Source organism: Enhydra lutris, unplaced genomic scaffold, assembly GCF_002288905.1.
Source record: "Enhydra lutris kenyoni isolate GAN:26980312 unplaced genomic scaffold, ASM228890v2 scaffoldscaffold41, whole genome shotgun sequence".
Lineage (NCBI taxonomy): Eukaryota > Metazoa > Chordata > Mammalia > Carnivora > Mustelidae > Enhydra > Enhydra lutris.
The window spans coordinates 13,104,218-13,130,746 of NW_019154125.1; the positions used below are offsets into that span (position 1 = coordinate 13,104,218).

The following is a 26,529-nucleotide window of genomic DNA, read 5'->3' on the forward strand; positions in this document are numbered from 1 at the left end:
GGGGGCAACAGCCTGAGAGGTTGGATCTAGAGAGTTTGTTTTCAATGGGATGAAAAAGCATGTGTGAAAGTTGATAGAAATGATGAGGCAAAAACTAGTGGTATAGGAGAGAGAAAGAGAACTGGTGGCTCAAGAGTTTGCACAAATGGAAGGAGTGGGATCTAAAGTGCAAGAGCAAGGATGGTCTTGGTTAAGAATGGGCACTTTTCTCCTCCAGGAGCAGCCAAAGAAGACAGGTAACTGTGCGCAAACACAGCAGGCAAGGTGGCATTGTAGGAGGAGCTTGGTGGCCTTCTTACTTTTCCCCCCACAGTCTCTCTGGGGGGAAGCCATTGCTGAGAGTGGGAACGGAGGTTTGGGAGAAAAGGCTAAGATACCATAACCATGTGGCATGTTACTGGACTAGGGAAATGGGGTAGGATTTTTGGACAGTGTGGAGGGTCCATTGAACTTAAAGTGAGATCAACCAGCAGGTCAATGTGATCTGGGAATTTGCATTTGTTTGTTTTATATTTACATTGTACTGCATGGGTTCAGGTGTGAACAGAGAGAAAGTCTCATTCCACCAGGTTTGGGATTTGACAAGTATATGGTAAGAAATAATTGAGGGGCAAGGGAGTGAGGGGTATAGGGAAAGAAGGAATTATGGTGTTGGGCCACTAAATATAAGTTGGATAAGACAGGAAGTGAAAATATGGCAGGATGGATAGATAAGCTCTAGAGGAGTTATGGGACTCCTGGAGCCCAGATACCACAAACAGTGAGCTGAAGATAGGAGGTAATGGCTGGAAAGTGAACCATGTGAAATTGGGATTTCGTGAGGTTGTATTTCTTGGTCATGACATCTGTACAGACATGGGAACAAACTAGAGAGGAAGATATAATCCTGAAGTTCAAGGATTAGAAGGCTATATTACTGGAAGTTCTTTATTCCCAAGATTGCTACATGTTTATACATTCAATTCCTACAAATTTTCCATGTGTGAAAATGATGGTATTGACCCAGCCCTAGCTACACATTAAGATCGCCAGGGGAGAATTTAGGAAATAGTAATGCTGGTACCACACTAGAAAGATTGAATTAGAATATTTGAAGTTAAGAATATCTGTTTTAGAGTTTAAAAAAGAGTATAAAATGCAAATACATTCAGTCCAAGACTAGAAAAAGAGTGACAAAACAAACTCCTTCCCTGGTCTCCCACATTGCCCAACACATGATGTAAGTGCTCAGATATTTTGGAATGAATTAATGAAATAATGCAGACTTTTTGTTCTCCAGTACAGTGCTTCTCAAAGTTGAATGTGTATATGAGTCACCTGAGAAGCTTGTTAAAATGGAAATTCTGATTTAGCCAGTCTTGATTTGGCTGAGTTTCTGCATATATACCACAGAATGCCAGGCTGTTGATGCATAGAGGACCCTCTGATTACCAAAGTGGTGAGGGATATTATAGTGTTACAAGAGAGGCATTGGTGAAGAAGTGGATGCCAGACCAGGAGGGTGAATTAACTTTTGACCATCAAAATTAATAAAAACTAATGCCTACTACCAAGCAATGCATGATGTTGATGAGCTTAACCCTAACTCTAATTCAGGACCTTCATGGGTGAGGCTGCTTTCACTTCCCATTTGTGTCACTTTTGTTTCCACGAGCTGAACTGCAAATCTGGCCTCACCTGTAACCCCACCCTTGATTCCATCCCTCCCTAACCCAACTTCCCAGTTTCTTTGCCCCACACTTTCCTTCCTTCTCCCCCCTGACTTAGAGTACAAGCACGGGAGAGAAGAAAACGGAAACTGACCAGTTGTGGAATTACCCACAAAATCACTGCTTGCATCTCAGAAATATCTGGGGTCACATACAAAGAAGAAATGACTGGCTAAGCATGAGCCTATAAACACACCTTCTGTGGTGTTTGTTCCCAAAATGCATCAACTGAATGTAATCATAAAAAATCATCAGACTAAATTGAAATGAAAGACAACAACTGGCCTGTATTCTTCAAAAATGCCAAAGTCACAACAACAAAAACAAACAAAAAACAAACAAACAAACAAACAAAAAAAAAAACAAAGAAAATGTGAGGAACCACTCTAGGATGAAGGAGAATAAAATGTTATAATAGCTAAGTGAAACATGAAATCCTAGACTGAAACTTGTTCCTGAATAGAAATGGTGATTGGGTCAACTCAATATTTGAATGAGTTCTGTGCATTGGATGATAATGTTATATCTTTGGATGGTTATAATCCGGTTATGCAGGACAGTACCTTTGTTTTTAGAGCAATGAGGTATGATGTCTGCAATTTACTTTCAAATGGTTCAGAAATACATGAAATAATGTGTGTGTGTGTGTGTGTGTGTGTGTGTGTGCATGTAGAGAGAGAGTGAGAGAATGTCAAAAGTATACAGAAATTCTTTGTACTCTTCTTACTTTCATCTTTTTGCACATTTGAAATTACTTGAAAGTAAAAGCTTAAAAAAAACTTATTTTCTAACATCTTTTTCCCTTTTTTTCCAGAAATAATGGGCAGATATTACTGTGTAAGGTTTAAGGTGTTCATCATGATAATTTGATTTAGATATAATGTGAAATGATGACCACAATAGGTGTAATTACATCAATCATCTCATGTAGACACAATAAAAAGAAAAAGAAAAATTCTCCTTGTGATGAGAGCTCTTAGGATCTACTCTCTTACCAACTTTCCTGTATACCACATAGCAGTGTTAGCTATAGTTGTCATGTTGTACATTATGTCCTTAGTACTTATTTATCCTGTAACTGGAAATTTGCACCTTTTGACCACCTTCTTCCAATTCCCCCTTCCTCAACACCTTGTCTCTGATAACTATGAATCTGAGCTCTTTTTCTATGAGTTTGGTGGTGTTTTGTTTTAGATTCCACCTAAAAGTGAGATCATACAGTAGTTGTCTTTCTCTGACTTATTTCACTTAACAATAATGCCCTCCAGGTCCATCCATGTTGTCAGAAATGGTTAAGACTTACTAGCTTTTATGGCTGAATAATATTCCACTGTACATACATGCCACAAGTTCTTTATCCAGTCATCCATCAATGGGCATTTCCATGTCTCGGTTATTGTAAATAATGTTGCTATGAACATAGCATAACATAGGGGGTGTGTAAATATGTTTCTGAGTTAGTGTTTTTATTTCCTTTGGCTATCTTCCCTTAATGGAATTGCTAGATCATATGATATTTCTATTTTTAACTTTTTGAGGAATTCCATACTGTTTCACACAGTGGTTGCACTAATTTATAATACCACTAACAGTGCACACTGGTTTTCTTTTCTTACATCCATGCCAACATTTTCTATCTCTTATGTTCTTGGTGATGGCCATTCCAGCAGGTATGAGGTGATATTTCCTTGTGGTTTTAATTTGCATTTCCCTAATGACTAGTGATGATAAGCATGTTTTCATGTATCAGTTGGCCAGTCATATATCTTGTTTGGAAAAATGGCTACTCTTTATCAAAAATACTATGTGGCCTTTTTGAACTAAAAAGAAAATACAGGGGCACCTGGGTGGCTCAGTGGGTTAAGCCTCTGCCTTCGGCTCAGGTCATGATCTCAGGGTCCTGGGATAGAGCCCCGCATCAGGCTCTCTGCTCAGCAGGGAGCCTGCTTCCCCCTCTCCCTCTGCCTGCCTCTCTGCCTACTTGTGATCTCTCTCTCTCTCTATCAAATAAATAAATAAAATCTTTAAAAAAAAGAAAGAAAGAAAAAGAAAATACATATGAAAGAAAAGTATGGAATACACTGTAATTCTAATCATCAGAACGAACTACCTTTAACTTTTTGGTATATGTTATTTCAATATTCCGAAGCTTTCTTATGATTGAGAAGTCAACATTAGTTCTCTTTTTAAAAATATTTTATTTATTCATTTGAGAGACAGAGAGAGAGCACAAGCAGGGGGAAATGCAGAAAGAGAGGGAGAAGCAGACTCCCTGCTGAGCAGGGAGCCCATGAGCCTTGTTCCCAGGACCTGGAGATCATGACCTGAGTTGAAGGCAGATGCTTAACCATCTGAGCCACCCAGGCACCCCGTCAACATTACTTCTGGTAAGAACACTAGGTCCCTCCGTTAGCAGAGCAAAGAAAATAAGCAAATAAAAAGGACTCCAATTTTACATCTTGAGAAGTTATCAAATGGCCATATTCCCTCACAGTCTCTCACAAAGAACAATTGCCCCTGCTGGTGCTGAGAATGACCTAAGGAAAAGGCAAGCTGCAGGTCACAGAGGGAACACACAGGATTCTGACTATATTAATGGATCCTGTTGCACAACTATCTTAATGATAAACCTTAAGAATCTAAGAACTATGTTTTACAAGAAGTTCCAGTGCCATGGAGGATTAGAAAGAGGAACAGAAAAGTCTAAGCCAAATTAATTACAGAAGTTTGCACTTCATCTCTGTGGACTGGTTTCTAAAGATACAGAGTGTGGTAAATGAGAAATGATGATAACATAAACTGGAGCGGGGCGGGGGGTGGGGGCAAGCATGGAAGAGCAGCCTGATGTTACGGGTTTTGGCAGGGACAGCTGGCAAGACTCAGTGGTTGGTTGGATGGTGTGAAGAGGGAGGACAGAGAGGTGAGGACAGGCAGATGAAACATGATGAGGAAAGAAAAAACACACACACACAATCACAGAAAGAGTTCCAAACATAGTAAAAGCTCAAAACATCAACATAGTTTATCTTCTTTGAAGCATTATATTTGTTTATACCTAAGAAAGCAACCTTGACTTGTGTGACTTTTCAAGTAAATGGATTTTGGTTAATCTTGGCCAGGTATCTGTCCCTGATATGGTTTGGTTCCTGGGCAAACTTACTTAACTTCATTATAATTTAAAGCTAGTTGCTAGGTAACTACATCCAGGGTTCTTTCTGGTCCCTAGATTGAGATATCTGTGCCAAAATGTAGGTAAGCTAATTTGAAGGTTAGAGAGAGTTGATACAATTTTATGAGAATTTTAATCATCTTCCATTTGTGGAACTATCCCTGTGTGAACAGTTATTTTACCAAAGAAGCTGAATGATCATTTGCCTGGTTTGCTTAGCCCTCTTTTTTTAAAACATGAAGAAATAGAGTAGACTCCTCCCAGTGAGTGACCAACAACACCCTGTCCTGGATTTCATGAAGCAGAACAGTTACAGAAGAGTGAAGCAGTATCGTATGAGCTGAAACTACAAATACCTTTTCTTGCACCTTCTTGTTGAAGAAAGGGGATGTGTTGGTGAGGGAGAGAGCAGTTCCAGGAGGGTTGCCATGGTGATGGGCATGTAGGCAGATAAGTTAGGGGTCCTGGAAAAAGAAAGATGAGACATAGCTTTTTTAACATAAAAGACATCGTTTTAGGTTTCCCCAGCAATTTTGTGATCTATGCCTGACCAGCACTACTTGCCCAAGCACATTTTTTGCAGAACTGCCTGGGATATGTTCAAATTGCAGAAAAATAGACCACAACGGTTATATATTTTAAGGAAATAAAAAGAAGGCAAAAACTAATAATCTCTACTAACAGAACAGAAAATAGCCTGACCATATCAGAGACAATAAAACAATGGTAAAACTATTTCTAAAGTAAAGATTGACCCATCTCACATTCTTCAGTCCTTTTTTGCAGGATTTAAACCCCTCTGAGCACTCAAACTCTGGATTAACAGGATCCAGAGAACTATTGATGCTGACCCTTGCTGCCTTATGACCTCAATCAACCAGGACCTGGATTCTATTGGCTTAGGATGACTTTGGTCCCAATTCTACATGGAAATCTCCTTTGCCAATCCCTTTCATGAAAATGCATGCACCCTAAGCCTAAAGCCTCTCTGATTTTGTTGTTGTGGAGGTGGCAAGAACTGCTTTGAGAAATATCCCCACTGTTTTCCTTACTTGTTACAAGTAAAACCCTTCCTTTTCCCACTCTTTTGGCTAGACCTCCCCCAAGAGGAAAACCCAGTTTCAGGTTACAGGCTTAGGACCACTGACTTTGGCATTGGGACGCAGGTCCATAGGACACAAAGAAGAAATAGGGTAACTAAATGTGGAAACACAGCGCCTTAAGGACAAATGAAAGGCATCCTACTTAGGAATTTGCTTGTCAGCCTTTCTGGGTCTAGTATGGGTACTGATTAGTGATAAGCAGCCTATGAACAAACTCATGTACTGTGCATATATTTTTCTAATGGCATGATGGAGCTATCAAATATAATGGTAAATACTTCCTGCACAGGAAAAAAAAAAAAAAAAACTACAGAAAAACCCCACAAAAATATAGTGTACCTGTAAAGACTACAGAGGAAAGTGTTAAGTGCCAATGATTATATAAGAGAAATTTAAAAAAAGAATGCTTTGGAAGACGTTACCACGATAAAGCCATGCATTAAAACATACTTCACAGGGGCTCCTGGGTGGCTCAGTGGGTTAAAGCCTCTGCCTTCGGCTCAGGTCATGATCCCAGGGTCCTGGGATCGAGCCCCGCATCAGGCTCTCTGCTCGGCAGGGAGTCTTCCCTTCCTCTCTCTCTCTGCCTGTCTTTCTGTCTACTTGTGATTTCTGTCTATCAAATGAATAAATAAAATCTTTAAAAAAAAACATACTTCACAAATTATGGTTGAACAAAATATGCCTGAGATGTGGTGCATTTGGTGCAGTAAACAAAATCAAATGAGACCATGGAATGTTCCCCATAAAATCCTGATGGTGTGTTCAGTTACTCCCTTTTCTTTGATTTTATTTTTCTCATTAAAATCCAATCTATGACACATTTAAGATTTTCTCCCACCTAACAGTAACATGCACAAAGCAATAAGCTGCACACATCCTAGGGGAGATTACCAGACTCCTTATAACACCTCAATTGACATGATCTAAGATCATCATTGATTACACAGATATGACACACTGCCAGGTAGGAGTATGTGATATATGTTGATAATAGATACAAGAATGTTGGAAGTGAGTCACACAATTGTTTCCTGTTTTGCAGGGGGAATAAAATTTTTTAAACAATTCAAAATTAAGCTTGAAGGAAAATTACTTCTACCCTGGACATCTAAAAACATGGGTGACAGCTCAGCCCATGCCATTATAATTATTGAACTAAATTTGGTTTGCTTACAGTGATGCATTAGGCTTTTTAATTTACCAGTATTTTTGCCTGACAGCTCAAAAGCTAATTATCTTTTTTATGCTATTGCCAATGGCCATAGCTATTCTTAGAAGTGTTCCCCTTTTCCAATGGAAACCTGCAGACAAACACACAAAGCACCCTAAATGATTAAGGATCTTCTTTTCATCTCTACTTATTACCATGGGAAAATAAGACTTCAATTTTTAAATATATTTACAAAGAAACTCATCATCTACTTAAGTGAAGTTAATTATTTTCCTTTGAAATGTATTACTGAAAGTTAGTTAATTTTGAGGGACACCTAGATGGCTCAGTTGGTAGAGCATGCAACTCTTGATCTCCAGGTCATGAGTTTGAGCCCCACGTTGAGTGTAAAGATTACTAAAAAATAAAATCAAAGAAAAAAACAAAATCAATTCCAGCCTCATGCTGTCAGGGGACAGGACTTACTTGGTGGCCCTAGTACAATACTGTCATTCTTTTGAAAATTCCAGGTTTGAAAGATTCACCAATCAAATGCAAGCCCATAAGAAACTCATCAGCTCATCCAGGAAAAAACAGGGAACAGGGAGTGATAGCAAAATAAATTCCTCAGCATGTACAAAGAAAGGGAGTTTACCTACTCAGCTTTGAAGGAGTGTGAGGGTTTCCCAGTAGACCCCATGTGTAAGCTGCATCATAGAAGGGAGGGATAAAGAGCCATGTAGGGATGGAGGTAAGGAAAGCAGAAGATGAAAAATGGAAAGAATATTCAGGTAGTAAATGCAGCACATGGAAATGCTAGAGGTTAACAGCATGAAGCTTTGAGAAAAACCACTGCATTCAGCCTGATCAGCAGAATTTCTCCATGTGGGGTCCATAAGCCACCTCCACTTGAGTCTCCTTGTTTGTTGCAATGAAGCTTCCTGAGCCCTGAAACCCATGTACTAATCCAGAATCCGGACCCCAGGACTTTGTAACTATTCCAGGGAATTCATAAGCTCTGAATTATATATCCTCTAGCAAGACATAAGTATAGGGAGGAAGTGACAAAAGAGGTTTCTGGTGAGGTGAGCAGTGTTGGACCACAATATCCCTGAACACTAAAGTTATGGGACTTTGGACTTTCTTGAGTGCAATAGAAGAGTCAAATCCAGAATCTACATAAGACCAAAAAGGGAACAGAATTCTACTTTAGTAAAAGCCCTGTAGAGGCAGCCTGGGAGAGACTTGGGCAGAGTCATCCAGGGGACAGAATAGCCGAAGAGAAATAGTAAGAAAGCAGAACTGATTATACCTGGTGATTGGTCCAATGGGATATATGGCAGTGAAGGGGAGGGAACATGGTTTAAAAGACAGAGAGATATTAAAAATGATCCCTCCCTAGGATCCTAGTTTGAGTACTATGTATAGGATGCTGATCACAAGCGGTGGCAAGGAAAATAAGTTCAGTTGAGCTCGAAGCATCTACAGAACTCAGGTTCAGGAGACACATTTAGGATAGAGTTAGAGACTTAGAATCACCAATACACAGATGGCAATAGAAGCTTTGGGAAAATAAAAGCTTATGTTTCTACTTTTCTTCATAAACTAGAAAGTGGACGTATTTCCCAATACTAAGAAAAAAAGGTGGTATCAGAGAATGTAGGAAATCTAAAATAGCCCTTATGAAGCTGCAAGACAGAATGCCGAATAGGGAAACAATGCATTGAAGGTTCATCAAATATAGGAGGACAATTTTTAGTGGCTCCACTTGGGTTGACTGAGTGTTTCTTCCACAGCTCTTGCCCACCAGTGAGGCAGGAATGGAGAAAGAAGGCAGCTGGACTGCTAGGGATTCAGCCTCTCCAAAGAAGCAGAGGAACTATAGGGCCTCTCTGGTCTTGAAGGCTTCCTCCTAGATGCTATACTTACTCCCCAAATTCAGATCTGGGAACAAAAACCTGCCATGCTTCTCTTCAGTGTGATTCTGCTTTGTTGCTTCCTTGTTCATTCCCCTGGGTGTACACATGCACACAAGCACACTACTCCCACCACTTTCCTGTGAACATAAGTGCTATTCCTTGACTACTTACTAGCCCTACTTAGGTAGCAGTGAATGTTGAAATTTCCTCCAGTGTTATGGTTGTATTTGTCAATAGCCAAAAGGCTAGTGTGATGATAAGTAGAATAGCCATTTGAAGTTGTATTCTTTTTTTAAAATATTTTATTTATTTATTTATTTGACACAGAGAGAGAGATCACAAGTAGGCAGAGAGACAGGCAGAGAGAAAAGGGAAGCAGGCTCCCCGCCCAGCAGACAGCCCAATGCGGGACTCAATCCCAGGACCCTGAGATTATGACCTGAGCTGAAGGCAGAGGCTTAACGCACTGAACCACTCAGGCATCCCTTGAAGCTATATTATGAATTCATAGTTAAGTACTACTTCCATCTCCTTGTGTCCAAGCATCTCCTTCTCTGCTCTCACCCTTTATAGATATCTTCTTCTGTATGTTTCCCATAATCTCCTACTTACTCCACAGAGCCAAGTATGTCTAAATCAAGTATAAATGACTTCCTTGACCCGCTCTGCATGCTGAACTGGCGCAGTGAGGGATGCTGTCTGGCCAAGCACACGAAGCCCAGATCCCAGAGCAGCTGGAAGTCAAGGAGAAAAGGGTAGAGAAACTCAATTTTTCTGGGTTCAGGACTCCTACTCACACCCAGGTCCCCAGTTTGACTTACTTGTTGATTTCCTTTATTTTTTTAAAGATTATATTTATTTGAAAGAGAGAGAGAGCACAAGTGGTAAGGAGGGGGAGAGGAAGAGGGAGAAGCAGGTTCACCACTGAGCAGGGAGCCTGATGCAGGGCTCAATCCCAGGACCCTAGAACCATGACCTGAGCTGAAGGCAGACACTTAACGACTGATCACCCAGGCACCTCTATCACATTTAATTGTTTTAAGAACTCCTTCTTCTGTTCATACCCCTGTTCTTTATTATGCATTCAATATTTAATCTCCCAGAGCACATTATATGTTTTTTTTTTGAAGTTTTCCTCTGCTCCTGCATTGCAGACATTGCTTTTTCTTGATGTTTGTATTGGAGGTTCTCTTCTTTCATGTTGGTGATTTTCCTCAAATGGAATTCTTTGTGGTTTTTGATATTTAGGAGCAGGCACTAATAAAGATTGTTGGAGTGTCTAAGTATTTGGGCATACACATTAATTCCCAAGCCTCATTTAGAATAACTTGTCACTTAAGTGGGAGATCCCCAATTGTCAGAATCTATGAAGCATTTTGGGGTGACACTGATTTTCTCCAGAAAGCCATTGTCCAATCTCATGCTCATAGAGTATTAACCTGGTTGCTGATGCTCTAGAAGAGCAGGAGAGAGGGCTGGAGAATATTTCTTATTTAACATTTAAGCTTTCCCTTCTCAACTTTTAGTACTGCACCTCACTGCCCCTCAGCAGTGTTTGGTGTCCTTGTCTAGAGCCTCCCTCATTCAATATTTCTGGAGAATGAACCCACAGTGTTCTGTAGGGGAGGAGGAATGGGAGAAGACAGGAGTCTGTCTTCATGAGTTTAAGAAAGAGACTTAAGTGGGGAAGGGTCATGCTCATTTAAAAGATGAGCAGCTGGCATCATCCTAATTAACATCACTTTGAGCAGCTTAATGATTTTCTTTTGGGAAATTACTTATCCACTTGTCACCTGCATGGCAAAGCAAATCAGGTGCCCGTTTCCCACTATGGAAGCAGAATAGCTACCTTCCTTCTTCCCTCCCTAGTACATCCAGGGAGGAGAGACATGAGTTAAACAGCCAATCACATGCCCTGTACTTGAGGGTGCATGATATAGAGAGGCATTTTCATGATTGAATGTGGTGGTGGCATTCTGGCCACACTTTTCTGCTATAAAAGATTTTCTGTAAGTCCTATTTTCCAGCTCTCTGGAGATGCCTCCGTTCATTCCTGTCCATTCTTTTTTTAAAAAAAGATTTTATTTATATATTTGAGAGGTAGAGCAAGAGAACACGAGCAGGGGGAAGGGCAGAGAGAGAGGCTCCTCTGTGAGCAAGGAACCTGACCTGAGGCTCAATCCCAGGACCCTGGGGTTGTGACCTAAATTGAAGGTGGATGCTTAAGCAACTGAGCCACCCAGGCACCCCCATTCCTGTCCATTCTTGTTCAGAGTCAATCTGCAAGCTCCTGGTATCATTCCAATAAATTTTCTCAAGTTAAAAAAAAAAAAAATCTTGCCTGCTCTCCCACTATATTCACATCTCTCAAAATCTTCAGGGATTCTGTGACATAATAAGCCCACGCTTTTTTCCTGTCCATACACTCCTCCTTTGTGGCTCTCAGCTGCAATGTAGTTACCATTCCTTCATTTGCTCTTCCAAATATTTTTGACTTCTCAGGTGTGTTATTTGCCTCTTGTCTTTTCTTTCTTCTTGTGGGTTGTCTCTTTTCTATTCCTTTATTGTCAATTCAATGGACTTCGCAGAAAGGCTTAGAGATGACCTCATGATTCAAGCCACCATGTGCCATCAAAACTCTATACGTACTGGGTACTCCATTTATGGATTTCTAGAGAGCATCAACATTGTAATTCAAGTAAAATGCAATTCTCAACAATCCAAGACGCAGAGGAAAATGTTATGACAAATAAATAAATAATGATGTTAGATGAGGATTTATACTCTGGCAAAAATCCAGTTTGTACAGAAATCAAATCCTATTATAGCATTATGGGGAAGCTACATTATTCTGGATTGAGTTTTTGTGGCTGTGGATTGAGCCAATTATTGTAATTATACTCTTGGGAAAGCTATTGGAATTCAATTAAAGGTGATTGATTTCCATTGGCATTCAATTTAGCACATTGCTTTTGAGCAAAGAGACTTGACACTTGGCTTAAAAGTGTTAAGGCTATGGTTTGATACTGAGAAACAAAAAAATGTGAGCTTTTAGCAATCAAATTAAGAATTTCAGCAAACACCATGAAAACTCAGAGGACCAGATTACATGAGGCTGCAAGGATCATTTATAACACAGATGCTAATATTCTTTCTAAGCAAATATGTTCTTTATTTTATTTTAAAGATTTTATTTATTTATTTGACAGACAGAGATCACAAGTAGGCAGAGAGGCAGGCAGAGAGAGAGGAGGAAGCAGGCTCCCCGCTGAGCAGAGAGCCCAATGCGGGGCTCGATCCCAGGACCCTGGGATCATGACCTGAGCCAAAGGCAGAGGCTTTAACCCACTGAGCCACCCAGGTGCCCCTGTTCTTTATTTTAAAAATCTAGGTATCTGAACAGGAGGATGTCCCAATAAACTGAGGTAAATAAAAACCATAAAATACAGTGAATCCCTTCATAGGGATAAATATGGCCAGACCTCTAAGACATAGCGTTGGGGGTGGGGTACTGTTTAGAGCAGTAACCTCCAGGAAAGGGGGGGAATAAAACCCCTGAGACAAGACACTTTGATTAAAGGAAACTTTTAGATTTAACTATGTTAATTAATTATTGTAAGGAGAATTATTAATACATCACCTATATAGATAAAAGTGTTTTAAGAACAAATTTAGTTTTTAATTTATAAATGTTTTCTTGAAAACCTTTTCCATCATATGGTTTTCTAAACAAGCTGGGGTAAAACAATCACATGGAAAGGAAAAGTTTCTAGTTCTAGATTATACAGAATACGCACATCCACCCTGACCCTTCTACTGCAAACCAGTAATGAGTGTCCCATTTTTCCTCCACTGTGCCCTGGCCTAAGCTCAAGGCAGCCCAAAACAAAGACGAGGACATATATTTTGTGATTTTTCTTCTAGGGGGTACCTATAATGGGAAAATCATGGAGAGAGAAAGTAGAATAGAGGTTACAAGGGTTAGGGAGAGGAAAGAATGGGAAGTTATTGTTTAGAGTTTCCATTTGGGATGATGAAAAAGTTTTGGAAATAGATAGTGGAGATATTTGCACACAATGTCAAAGTACTTAATGCCACTAAATTGTACATCTAAAAATGGTCAAAATGATAAACCTTATGCATATTTTACCATAATGAAAAAAATAGAACTGAAAGAAATAGAGAAATTCACAATTATAGTTGTAAACTTTAACACTCTCTTGGTAATAGAACAAGTAGAGAGAAAATGGATGCAGAATGGTTAAAAAAAGAACTGGACATTCAGTCATCTGAATGTAACTGGTATGTATAGAACATTGCACCTAACTGGAAAAATATGTTCTTTCCAGTACACATGAAACATTCAACAGAATAGACTGCATCTTACATTTTAAACAAACTCTAACAAATTTAAAACAATTAAAATTATACAAAGAATGTTATTTGACAATAATGGAGTTAAACTACAAATCAATAGCAAGATAACAGAAAAATCTCCAAACACTTGTAAATTAGCACACTTCTGAATAATTTGTGGGTCAAAGATCGCAAAGGATATTAGTAAACATTCTGGACTGAACAAACATAAAAGTATAGCACATAAACATTTATGGGATAGAGTTAAGCAATGCTTAGAGGGAGAGTTAGAGCATTATGTGCTTGAACTAGAAAAAGAAAAGTCTCAGACCAATAGTCTATATTTCTACATTAAGACAGTAGGGAAAAGAAGCAAAGAAACAAGAAGAAGAAGTTTTTTTTTTTTTAAAGAGCAGAAACCAATAAAATGGAAAACCAAAACAAGATAATAAATGAAACCAAGAACTATTCTTTGAAACAATCATAAATTTGGTAAACCTCAAACAAGACAAAAAAAAAAAAAAAGGAAAGACACAAGTATCAATATCAAGAATAAAAGGTGGAGGAGAGAAGGTGAAAGGGTGTGGAAGGGGACACGAAACGGAGTGTGAGGGGGGTCAGAAGAGAGATGGGAGGAGAGTTGGGAGGGAATGGGAGGAGAGATGGGAGAGAGGCAGGTGAGAAGTGAGAGGGACTCCACAGACCTTACTGGGAGGAGGAGAGAATGTTTTGATAAGTCCACACATATAAATTCAACAACTTAGATACATGAACCAATTCTTGGGAAAAAAAATGTAAAACTTGAACTAAATGTCACAGCTTATAGATAAATCAGCTCAAAAAGGGTTGTAGACTTAATGTTTATATAAAACATAAAATATAAAGTTTTACCAAAAAAATGGAGGAAATCTTTTTGACCTAGAGTACACATGATACTAAAAGTACAGTCCATAAAATAAAAAAGTTCTATTGATTAAATAATATTAAAGTTTTGAACTGAAGACATTGTTAAGAGGTTAAAATCATTTGAACTGAGGACATTGTTAAGAGATTGAAAAGGCAACTTATGCACCAGGAGAAAATGTTGGCTTGTACAAACAACTTGTGTTCATACTATACCAAAAAAAAAAAAAAAAAAATCCTATCTCTATATTAAGAAAACAACCAAATTTGAAAACAGATAAAAACTTACATGTACACTTCACCAAAGGGGATATAAAGATGACAAATAAGCCTGCAGAAAAGATGTTCAACATTATTAACCTTGAGCGAAATGAGAATTAGAGCCACAGTAAGATTCACACCAGTTAAAATAACTAAAATGAGTGCCCATACCAAAAGCTAAAAGGATGGGAAACAACTGAAACTCTCCTACATTGCTGGTGGTAATGCAAAATCTCACAGCCACTATAAAAAATAATGTAGTGGTTTCCTAATAAATTAAACCTACATTTTACCATATGACCCAATAATCCCACTCCTAGGTATTTGCCTTGTAGTAATCAAAATTTATATTCACAAATGGGCCCTGTGTGCCTCAGTTGGTTACCGGACTGACTCTTGCTTTTGGCTCATGTCATGATCAAAGGGTTGTGAAATCCAGCCACCTGTGTGGCTTACACTCAGCACCGAGTCTGCTTGAGATTTTCTCTCTCCCTCTGCATCTTCCCCTCCCCCGCACTCTCTCTCTCTCTCTCTCTCTCTCTAATATAAAATAAATAAATATAATCTTTAAGAAATTATACTCACATGAATATCTTCAAATAAATGTTTATAGCTGTTCTTTCCATAATTGCCCAAAACTGAAAACAATCCAAATGTCCTTCAGTGGAGGAATGGATAAACAAGGAGGTCTAAATACAATGAAACAACACTGCAGCAATGAAAAGAAATGAACTATGAATATACACAACAACCTGGATGAATCTTAAAGACATTATGCTGTGTGAAAGAAGCCAGTCTCAAAAGTTAACATACTGTAACTGTACTATATACTGTAACATGCATATTCTCACAAACACAAAACCATAGTGACAGAGGACAGATAAATTGTTGCCAATGATTAGTGGTCTAGGAAGGAAATGATGACAAAGGGGTAGCATGAGGGACTCTTTTAGTGATAGAATTAGTCTATATATTGCTTGTGGTAGTGGCTACATGAATCTATATGTGTTAAAACTGGTAGAACTGCACATAAAACAAAAAGTCCAAAAACCTGATGGCAGCTTTCAATCCAACCTTTCTATATTTTTAAACTATTTTTGTCAATAGGTACTTAGAATTAACTATCAAATAAATTGAGTTCCTACTAGAAATTTCTGTATCCTTGAAATGCTATTTTCTGGTTGGCCCTTATAATGTGCTGCACTCTGGAATTCCAGAAATTTATTTTTGTTAACCAAATATGTCCCACTTACTTTTGAGATTTCTTGGGCATATTTTTATGAAACTGAAATGTTCCTATTGCTTGTAATATTTAATAGTCAATAATTGTTTATTGATTATATAAACAAATTATTATATATAGAAATGTCATAAATTGCATTTTGTGACTTTCTATGGTTCAAAAATCTGTACTATACATCAACAGAAATAATTCCTTTTCAGTGTTCTTGAAAGCATTGCTCATTTTCCCTCCTATCTCCCATACATGTGACCTTTAAGTTTAAAAAGAAATCTAATGTCTTTACCCTTTATGGAACATCAAAATACCCTTTACAAAGGGCTCAACGTGAACAGAGCTGTACTTTTTAGAAAGTCATATTTTCTGTAAACCCATTCCAATTAATCATTTCTCACTGGTTTCATAATTTTGGCTAAAACAAAAGCAAAAACAGAACACCTTTAACCACATCAAAAGGAACCCCAGAAAGATTAAATCTTACTACATCATGAACCAAAAATAGATTGGGAAATGGTGAGTTGCTCGAAGAACAGAAGTGTGCTATGCTGAAGAATTATTTCAGTGCACAAATCACCAAGATTCTGTTTCATACCAAACATGTTTTTCTATTTCAAAATTTATTTAAACATATTCTAATACACAATTTGTTTGTCTTTCATTAGAACAGCTTCCCACTCACTTCTGGTAATCATATCACTGTTATTCCATTCTACTAAGATAAAAATTTGTAAATATTGTGCTTTTCTTTCTTATTCAACCTTTTTAAACCCTATTTGTGTCTTCTTTGGAAATGACTTATTTACCGCATTGTTTTAGGCCCTTTTCTCTGTGATACTACATTACTGAAATAGTCTTTTACTGGGCTACCTTGATTCGAAATTCCATCCAGTAGGCCAAAAAAATTATACAACTCCTATGTCCTGAATGTCCCTTCTCTGACTCCAAACTGATGCCCTTTATTTATTGAGTTAAATCCTAAATACTCACTTTGAGGAGCTTTGAGGAGCTTCCATAATAACCCCCACCTTTTCTTTTGGTTCATTGTTATTGCTTGGTTTTAGACTTCATCCTCTGATCTGTCAAGAAATGCTAATCATTTTTTAAGTATGTATCATATTCAGTCTCGTTTCTCTGCCATTTCACTATAACCCATTGATTAGACAGCTGGATCTTTTTTTTTTAAATATTTTATTTATTTACTTGACAGACAGAGATCACAAGTAGGCAGAGAGGCAGGCAGGGGGGCGGGGGTGGGGGAATGAGGCTCCCCAACGAGCAGAAAGCCTGATGCGGGGCTCCATCCCAGGACTCTGAGATCATGACCTGAGCCGAAGGCAGAGGCTTAACCCACTAAGCCACCCAGGCGCCCCCAGATGCATCTTCTTGAAAGACTGGATCAAGTTGCGCCTGCGATAAGCCTTGTATGACCATGATAAACTTTCTTGAAACTTTGAGAGCTCTGAAAGTAATTTACATATTAAAACACCCAACTGGGGGTACCTGGGTGGCTCAGTAGGTTAAGCCTCTGCCTTCAGCTCAGGTCATGATCCAGGGTCCTGGGATGGAGCCCCATATCGGGCTCTCCGCTCAGCGGGGGGGCCTGCTTCCTCCTCTCCCTCTGCCTGCCTCTCTGCCTATTTGTGATCTCTGTCAAATAAATAAATAAAATCTTTTTAAAAAATAAATTAATTAAATAAAACACATAATTGTGCCTTTAATTATCCTTATGTTCTAATTTAACTATTGGCTTTTGTTGGCATTACAATTGTAAACACTTAAGGACAGGGTTAGTTCTTAATGAGATGCAAGATAAACAACCAAAGAAAACAATAATGTTCCTATATAACTGCAATAACCAATCATAAAATGTAGTAAGAAAGAATCCCACTTACAATACAAAAACAATACTGCACCTAGGAATGTATTTAAAAAAAAAACAAACAAACATGCAATTACATTATAAAGAAACGTTTATTGAAGAACAGAACAGAAAACCACAAAAAATAAAGACATAACCATTGTTACTCTAAGAGTTTCAATACTTTAAAACAGTCAATACTTGCCGGGACGCCTGGGTGGTTCAGTTGGTTAAGCTGCTGCCTTCAGCTCAGGTCATGACCCTGGGGTCCTGGGATCCAGTCCGGGTCCTTGCTCGGCAGGGAGCCTGCTTCCTCCTCTCTCTCTGCCTGCCTCTCTGCCTGCTTGTGTGTACTCTCTCTCTCTGACAAATAAATAAAATCTTAAAAAAAAAAAAAGTCAATATTTGCCAAATCAATCAATCTAAAGCAGAGCCTCCAAAAAATGCATATTTTGACAAGCTTTTTCTAGCTCATTAAGAAAATCAAGTGGAAAGAACTACCTAAACACTCATAGGGGGAAAATTGTAATATAGATTAACTTGCTGCAGCAGACAACCAAACATTGTGTAATTATTCAATAATTAAAACTGTGTTGTCTTGGAATAGCAATAGGAAAATGGTAAAAGTGATTCAAGAAGCAGAATTAGGCATAATATTGTTAAAACACAATGAAGTAGCATTTCAAATGGATAAAGAAAAGACGGCTGACTAGCAGGGGTTCCTGGGTGGCTCAGTCTATAAAGCGTCTACCTTTGGCTCAGGTAATGATCCCAGGGTCCTGGAATTGAGCCCCATGTCACGCTCTCTGTTCAGAGGGGAGTATGCTTCTTCCTTTCCCTCTTCCTGCTACTCTGCCTTGCTTGTGTTTTCTGTCAAATAAATAAATAAATAAAATATTAAATATATATATATATATATATATATAGCAGTCTTATCTCATGTTTTCTAAAAACATAAATAACAGCTAGACTAAAATCTAAACATTAATAACCAAAACTAACATTCTACTTTCTGAAATTGTGATAATGGCAAAACAATTTGAAAAGGACTGCACGTTTATCACTGTAGAAGTAGTTAAATTAAGTATGTTGTAACACATTCAGCCACAAGAGTAAGGTACATTTATTTGTACTGACATTTAAAGTTTCCAAGACACTAAAAAAAATAAGGTAGACTTATTTGTCCTGACATTTAAAGTTTTGGAGACACACTGCTGCATGGAAAAAGTAAGTGAAATAAGCAGACATAAATCTTGATCTTACTTATTTTTTTATGAATGAGAGATATAGATATATATAAGTTCATAGTGAAGGAGCTAGGATGCTAAATACTAAGCAATAAATGCTGGTTGTCCAGGTAGGGAAAGTAGAGGTGAGTGTATAGGTAAGAGACGGAAAAGTAAAATAGACCTTCATATTTCACTAAGTGCTTTTGTATAGTTTAAAACAAGGACTTCTGTGATTAAATAAATAAATAAATACATTTAATTAATTCATACCAAAGAAAATATAGGAAAAGTGCCATTGCTTATTAATAGAAATGGCATTCAGAAAAACTACACAAACTTTTAAAAGGAAAACATGTACAAGAATTGATCACATAAAAACGTAAAACCTCTTTAGGTCAAAATAACCCACAAACAAAATAAAACACAAGTTATATCTGAAAGAAGTATTTTAAAATCGATTAACAAATGAAGGATAGTCATCACATATGAAGAACTACTATAAATGAGAAAAAGACCAACAATCCAATAGAAAAATGGACATCTGATATAAAAGGACATTTCACAAGATTACAAAATTACATATGGAACATATTAAAAGATGTTCAACTTTTTCAGTTATAAAAGAAATTCATATTAAAACAGTAAGTTTGTCCATCATATATATAAAATTTTAAAAAATATTGATAATATTCAAAGTTGGTGAGTGTTGAGATTGACAGTCACTCTCAAGTTCTCGTGAATATAAATTGGACCTCTTGGGACCACGATTTGCAATATTTTATTTTATTTTTTTTTAAGATTTTATTTATTAATTTGACAGAGAGAGAGATCACAAGTAGGCAGAGAGGCAGGCAGAGAGAGAGGGGGAAGCAGGCTCCCTGCTGAGCAGAGCGCATGATGTGGGGCTCGATCCCAGGACCCTGAGACCATGACCTGAGCCAAAGGCAGAGGCTTAACCCACTGAGCCACCCAGGTGCCCCAAATATTTTAAAACATATAATTGGTCTACACTTTGACCCATAATTTCCAATCCTATCAATCTATCCCTAAAGAACTAATCACACATGTGAAAAAAAAAAAGATGCCTTTACAAAGATATCCAATACTGAAGTGTATATGATAGCAACTAACTGGGAGCAAGCTAAATATCCACTGACAATGTGATAGTTAAATGTTATGGATTATCTATACCAGGGAAATTTGTAGTCTATGAAGAGAACAACTATCAACATGGAATGATCTTGTTATACTGTTAAGTGAAAAATCACAAGAAAATATACGTACTGTACTCCTTCCTAAGCTAGAAATAGATACTGCATCCATACATAGGGTTATGGACTGAATTGCTCCCCCCGCCAAAAAAAAAATTCAAATGTGGAAATCTTAACTACCATACATCAGAATTTGACTGTGTTTGGAGATAGAGCCTTTTAAGAGGCAATTAAGGTAAAATGAGCCTGTTAGTGTGGGCCCTAATCCAATCTGACTTGTGTTCTTATAAGAAGAGGAAATTTGGACACACAAAGAGACCCGGGGGAGAAAAGATTGTATGAGGACACAGCAAGAAATCGGCCATCTGCAAGCCAAGGAGTGAGGCTTCCAGAGAAACTGGCCCTGCCAACTGTTTGATCTTGGACATCTAGCCTCCATAACTGTAAGACAATAAATTGTTGTTTAATTCCCCCTCTCTGTGGTATTTGTTATGGAAGTCCTAGGAAAATAATACACATAGTAAGGATTTTAGGAAGATGTACACCTGACGGAAAATAGAGGTGGCTTCTAGAGCTCTGGAATGAGAGGGGAGAAAGAAGTTAAAAAGTATATATAATATATATTTTTTCCATATGCTTTCATGTTACTAGAGATGTTAGAGCAGACATTTATTTTTTTCATAATTAAAAAGGAAAAGAGGGGTGCCCAGGTGGCTCAGTGGGTTGGGACTCTGCCTTCGGCTCAGGTCATGATCTTGGGGTCCTGGGATTGAGCCCCGTGTCGGGCTCTCTGCTCGGTGGGGAGTCTACTTCCCCCTCTCTCTCTGCCTGTCTCTCTGACTACTTGTGATCTCTCTCTCTGTCAAATGAATAAATAAAATCTTTAAAAGAAAAAAAAAGAATACCACTTTGATAGGTAGGGGAACATTCATAGATGGTACACAAAGTGATGTTTTAATACATTATACAATTTTTTAAACACTAGAATGTAGACAGTATGTTTTGAGATCATTTATGCAGGAATCTCATAGACTTTATATATGGAGTACATATTTTTGAAAAGACTTAAAATACCACTTCTATTTTCAGAGGGTACATTTAAAAAAAAAAAAAAAAGAAAAGAAAGAAAGAAAAAAAAGAAAGAAAGAGAAAAAGAAAACTCACCAGCAAGTCTAATTTTAAATCCAAGAACCCTGGGAGCCCTAGGAGAAGACTTGTCTCCATTTCCTCTGTTCTATTTCCCTTGGTGCAATAAGTCAACACCACATTTTGCAAAATTTAAGTTATTCAGAATTAAATAAACATCACACCTATGAAACCAGAAACATTTGCACCCATAAAAGACAGCAGAATCCGCAATATAGTTTCCCTGGCTTCATCAGACACAAATATTTCTATTATCACTGGAACACAGATTCTGATATGTCCTCTTACTGGACAGCTGGCTCTAAGAACTTGCTTTATGCCTAGATGGCTAAGGGACAAATTCAAGAAAAAGAAGCAGAGGGATGAACAAGTTGCCATTTCTTCCAATTCTACAGCAGCTGGAAATTTTAAATTGTTAACTGGAAGGATAAAAATTCCACTCATCATAATCTCAAAATCCCTCGAAATCAAATTTTAACCAGAGTGCCACCTTACATTCAACAGCCATCTCTATCCCCATCCCCAATGATTAGAGTTTTAGATCCAGTAGATGTTACATATTCATTAAACTGAATCTTATTATGTCATTTTGTCAATATAAAATTCCGATCTCTTTAGGCTGATTGCTTCATATCACTTTAACATTCAAAATCATAAAACAAATGAAACACCAAAAAGTATGGGAAAGAATGTGAAATATTTAAAATCTTCTTTTAGTATAAAATCAACTTCTATGTTTTTAACAGTATCCTTTAGAAGTGATGATTTTCTTCTCTTTCTACCATGACTTCATGGGGAAAGAATTAAGATAATATTTGACTTTTTAAGCACTGAAAACATTTTAAGAGTTTGATATATACCAGACATTGTGCAAGCAAATGGAAAGGGATCTGGCTGATAATGGAGTAAGGTTGTCAACAATTAGAAAGCTACCTGCAAAGTGGTAACTCAAGTAGTAGCAATATTACAAAGGTGTGACTGATGTAAGAACAGGTGCTTTATTCTTCTTGGAAAATAAAGGTCTGTGGGGGAGGTGCAGAGAGGCCTTCTCTGAAAATGCTCGCTTTGAGCTTTGGTCTGTAGGAGGTAATTCTGCGAGTACCTTGAGTATAGCTTTCCAAGCAGAGGGAGCAGCTCCCAAAAAGGCAGAGGTATGAGCACGATGGGTTTGGTGTTCCCAAGCAGCGCTGGGAACCCACTTGTGTGCCCACCCAGCCTGGGGGAGAATACTGACCCCACTTGCTTGGGAAAAGACGGTGAACATGATTCCAATGCAGTTCTTTTTCTCACCACAAACCAACAAATTCCTCCAAAAAGGAAAATTTCATGGGACCCTAGTGTCGTTTCCTTTTCAGTGTCCCTGGGCTGCGGGAGGGGAGCGTGGGGACCCGCTAATTCCCTCCATTCTGACCCCAAGGTCTCCCCAACACCCTCCAGGGCAGGTTCCGTTGAACAAGCTGAGCTTTCGAGAACACGACCCGAGCATTGCACAGCCTCAAAACGACCTAGAGGCACCTTGGGACCAGTGCCCCAGGCTCCTAGATTAGGGCCACCAAAAGTGCAGCCCCTTATCAGGACCCAGGAATGAAGGTGTCAGGCAGCTGGTGAGCAGGCGTTGTGGGACGCTGGAGATCCCTAAAGATTCTCTTGATCTTTGACAAAGAAGTGGTTTTATGTATTGTAATATGTGCACATTTCCGAATTGCTCACAACCTCAAAAGTAACTTAACAATTCTTCACTTTATGCTAATTAGATGATTTCTGTGAATATCCAGTGGTTTCTCACTAAAGGGCGGGAACCCATGCCCTTCTGTGCTTCCGCCCCTGGTTAATAAGGAGTTAGTCGCTTTATTTGGGAAACACCGCACTCTTACTTGCATGCCATGATAGGTTAAATCCTGTCAAAGGAAAAGGACTAAGGGCAGAAGAAAAGAAAGCCTGCATGATGGAAATATTTTTTGAGATAAAAAAAGTACTTCAATTAAAGACATGGAGAAGATTTTTCCCCAAAAGAAAGACATTACTGCTCTGTCAGTAAAAGAAGTCCTTCCAAGCTTAGTCGATGTTGCTGTGGTTAGCTGAGAAAGGACTGGAACCTCTGATTGTTGGGCTTTTCCAAGTAAAATTCTTCATGTGAGGAAATGTAGGTAGGAGGTTCTGGAATCTCAGTTACACGAGAGAAGCCAAAAGCATGCAGACCTACCAAAAAGCAGAAACTAAAATTAGTTGACATGAACTAACCATACTAGCAAAAGAGTTTTTTCAACTTTGAGACCAAAGGGAACACCTAAAGGCAGAAGTAGAAAAATACAAAGAATGTGACCTGGAAGTTATAGAGGAAATAGGCCAAGCAAATAAAGTAACCAAAGAAGCGGCTGACAGATGGCGTGATAATGTATTTGCAATAAAATCTTGGGCCAAAAGAGAACTTGAAGAAAATAAAACTGATTTTAAAAAAATCTTGGAATTCCAGAAGACTCTAAATAGACTGAAATGTTTAATATTGGTTAAGGACCTATGTGCTAGGGAGTGTGTACATTTTTATATTATCCAGTTAAATGTACTGAATGGTTGTTTACCTAAAACTGTTTATCATTTTATTAATTTTAAATAAAATACGAAGTATATAAAAAGAAGAATCTCGGGCGCCTGGGTGGCTCAGTGGGTTAGGCCTCTGCCTTCAGCTCGGGTCGTGATCTCAGGGTCCTGGGATAGAGGCCCGCATCGGGCTCTCTGCTCAGCGGGGAGCCTGCTTTCTCCTCTCTCTCTCTATGCCTGCCTCTCTTGTGGTCTCTCTCTCTCTGTTTCAAATAAATAAATAAAATCTTAAAAAAAAAAAAAAAAAGAAGAAGAATCTCTCCTTCTTGCCTCCTGCTTCATAGCACTCTCTTTTATAATTTCTTTCATATTGTTCTGGCTTTGGTGTCTCACTTTTCCCGTGTGGTCATACCCTCTACCAACCCACCTCTTTTCCAGGTAGTTTATCCTTTGAGGAGGACTGCTTTGTACTAAAAACATGGCACACTCTGAGATGGCCTGGGGAGACTTCTCTACACTGGCTAAGACTCATTCCCTGAGCTCCTTACATTTTTTTTAAATACATTTTATTCTTAAGTAATTTCTACAACCAACATGGGGCTCCAACCCACAACCCCAAGATCAAGAGTTGCATGCTCTACTGGCTGGCCAGACAGATGACCCCTTCAGCTGCTCATCTAGCAGGACTCCAGCCCCAAGCGGATTGGACATTGGATGGTATATGCTATACAAAGGTATTTGGACTTGAGCATAGAGGCCACTGAGATCCAACTAGCCTGAAACAGACACATCCCTCCAGTAACTAGATGGAGTATAGATCAAAAGGGGCCAAAGGCAGAGGTTCAATGACAAGCTTATCTTCAATTTAGTTGTTATATGAAATAACAACTGAAATTAATCTAAGGTAATAAGAATAGATTTATGAGATATTTGGATTGTAAACAGCAATCTTTTTTCCTGACCAGGTATAGTCAGAGTGCAGAGAGAGAAAGAAGTTGAAGATCTCCTTCAGGTGATCACCTGCACCCCAGCTTTGTGGGATGCCTCAGTTGAGATCTGGAACACGGGAAAAAGCAGTTCAGAAGAAATATACACTTAATTTTAGACCAGGCACATGTGAGATATCTTTAAAATTTTGTCAAAATCATATAAGAGTAGAAATAAGAAGCAGATTGTTTTAAATTTGAGCAATATTCTTGGGCAGTTATGTACTATTATAGCACTGTGCTTTTATTTTTTTATTTTATTTTTTTAAGATTTTTATTTATTTATTTGACACAGAGAGAGAGATCACAAGTAGGCAGAGAGGCAGGCAGAGAGAGAGGGGGAAGCAGGCTCCCCGCTGAGCAGAGAGCCCGATGTGGGGCTTGATCCCAGGACCCTGAGATCATGACCTGAGCCGAAGGTAGAGGCTTTAACCCACTGAGCCACCCAGGCGCCCCTAGCACTGTGCTTTTAAACACTGTATTATTTGCAGTAAATTGGGGGGCTTTTATATTTATTTATTTATTTTAGAGAGAGCATGCCTGAGAATGAGCCTGAATAGGGGGAGGGTCAGAGGGAGATGGAGAGAATCTTAAGCAGACTCTCTACTGAGGACCCTGACATGTGGGGCTTGTTCTCACTTGATATCATGTCCTGTGCTGAAATCAAGAGTCAGACACTTAACCAACTGAGCCATTCAGGAGACCAAGTAAAGTTTGCTTTTAAAATTTTAACAAGATGGGTATGAGTAGTAATATTAAATGTTAATATAATACCTGTTATTAATTAAAGTAATTAATTGTATGTCTGTCATTTCAAAAATTATTAGTAATTTCTTTTTATTTTTTTGAAGACTTTATTTATTTATTTGACAGAGAGAGAGAGTACAAGCAGGTGGAGTGACAGGGAGAGGGAGAAGCAGGTCCTGCTGAGCAGAGAGCCTGATGTAGGGCTTGATCCCTACATTGGACCCTGAGATTATGAGCTGAGCCGAGGCAGCTGCTTAATCGACTGAGCCACACAGGCATCCCTGTTTTCTAAATCTAAAGCTATTATGGGAATACCTGGATGGCTCAGTCATTTAAATGTCTGCCTTTGGCTCAGGTCATGTTCCCAGAATCCCTGGATTTAGCTCGGCCTCAAACTCCCTGCTCAGCGAGGAGTCTGTGTCTCCCTCTGACCCGCCCCTTTCTTGTGTTCTCTCTCTCTCTCAAATAAATAAATAAATAAAAACTGGCTAAAATTTTTCTGCATGAATATGAAAAAAATATTTTTGAAAGAAGATACAGGTGGGTAAATGATCTAAAAGCACACATAACTACCATATGTGAAGAACTTACTAAGTATACTACTATGCACTTTATAAACAATTACAAACTTATTCCTCAAAACAACATGAGTTCTTATTGTCTTTATTTTATGAATCAATAAACTTTATCCCAAAGTAGCACCATCCCTATCCCAAATTATACTAGCAGGATTCTCAGAAGGTTTATATGATCCCAAGTTGCATTCATGCATCCACTGAACAAACATTTCAGTGTCTGCTGGTTGACAAGGACTGCTCTAGGCAGGGGTATGGAGCAGTGAAAAAAAAAAAAAAAAAGTAGGGTGCCTGGGTGGCTCAGTGGGTTAAGCCACTGCCTTCGGCTCAGGTCATGATCTCAGGGTCCTGGGATAGAGCCCCACATCGGGCTCTCTGCTCAGCAAGGAGCCTGCTTCCTCCTCTCTCTCTGCCTGCCTCTCTGCC

General features: G+C 38.5%; 1 pseudogene; it reads left to right on the forward strand.

Moving 5' to 3' along the window:
* Nucleotides 1-180: 180 nt before the first annotated feature.
* LOC111155404 lies at nucleotides 181-23,744 on the forward strand (annotated as a pseudogene).
* The last annotated feature ends 2,785 nt before the right edge of the window (nucleotides 23,745-26,529 follow it).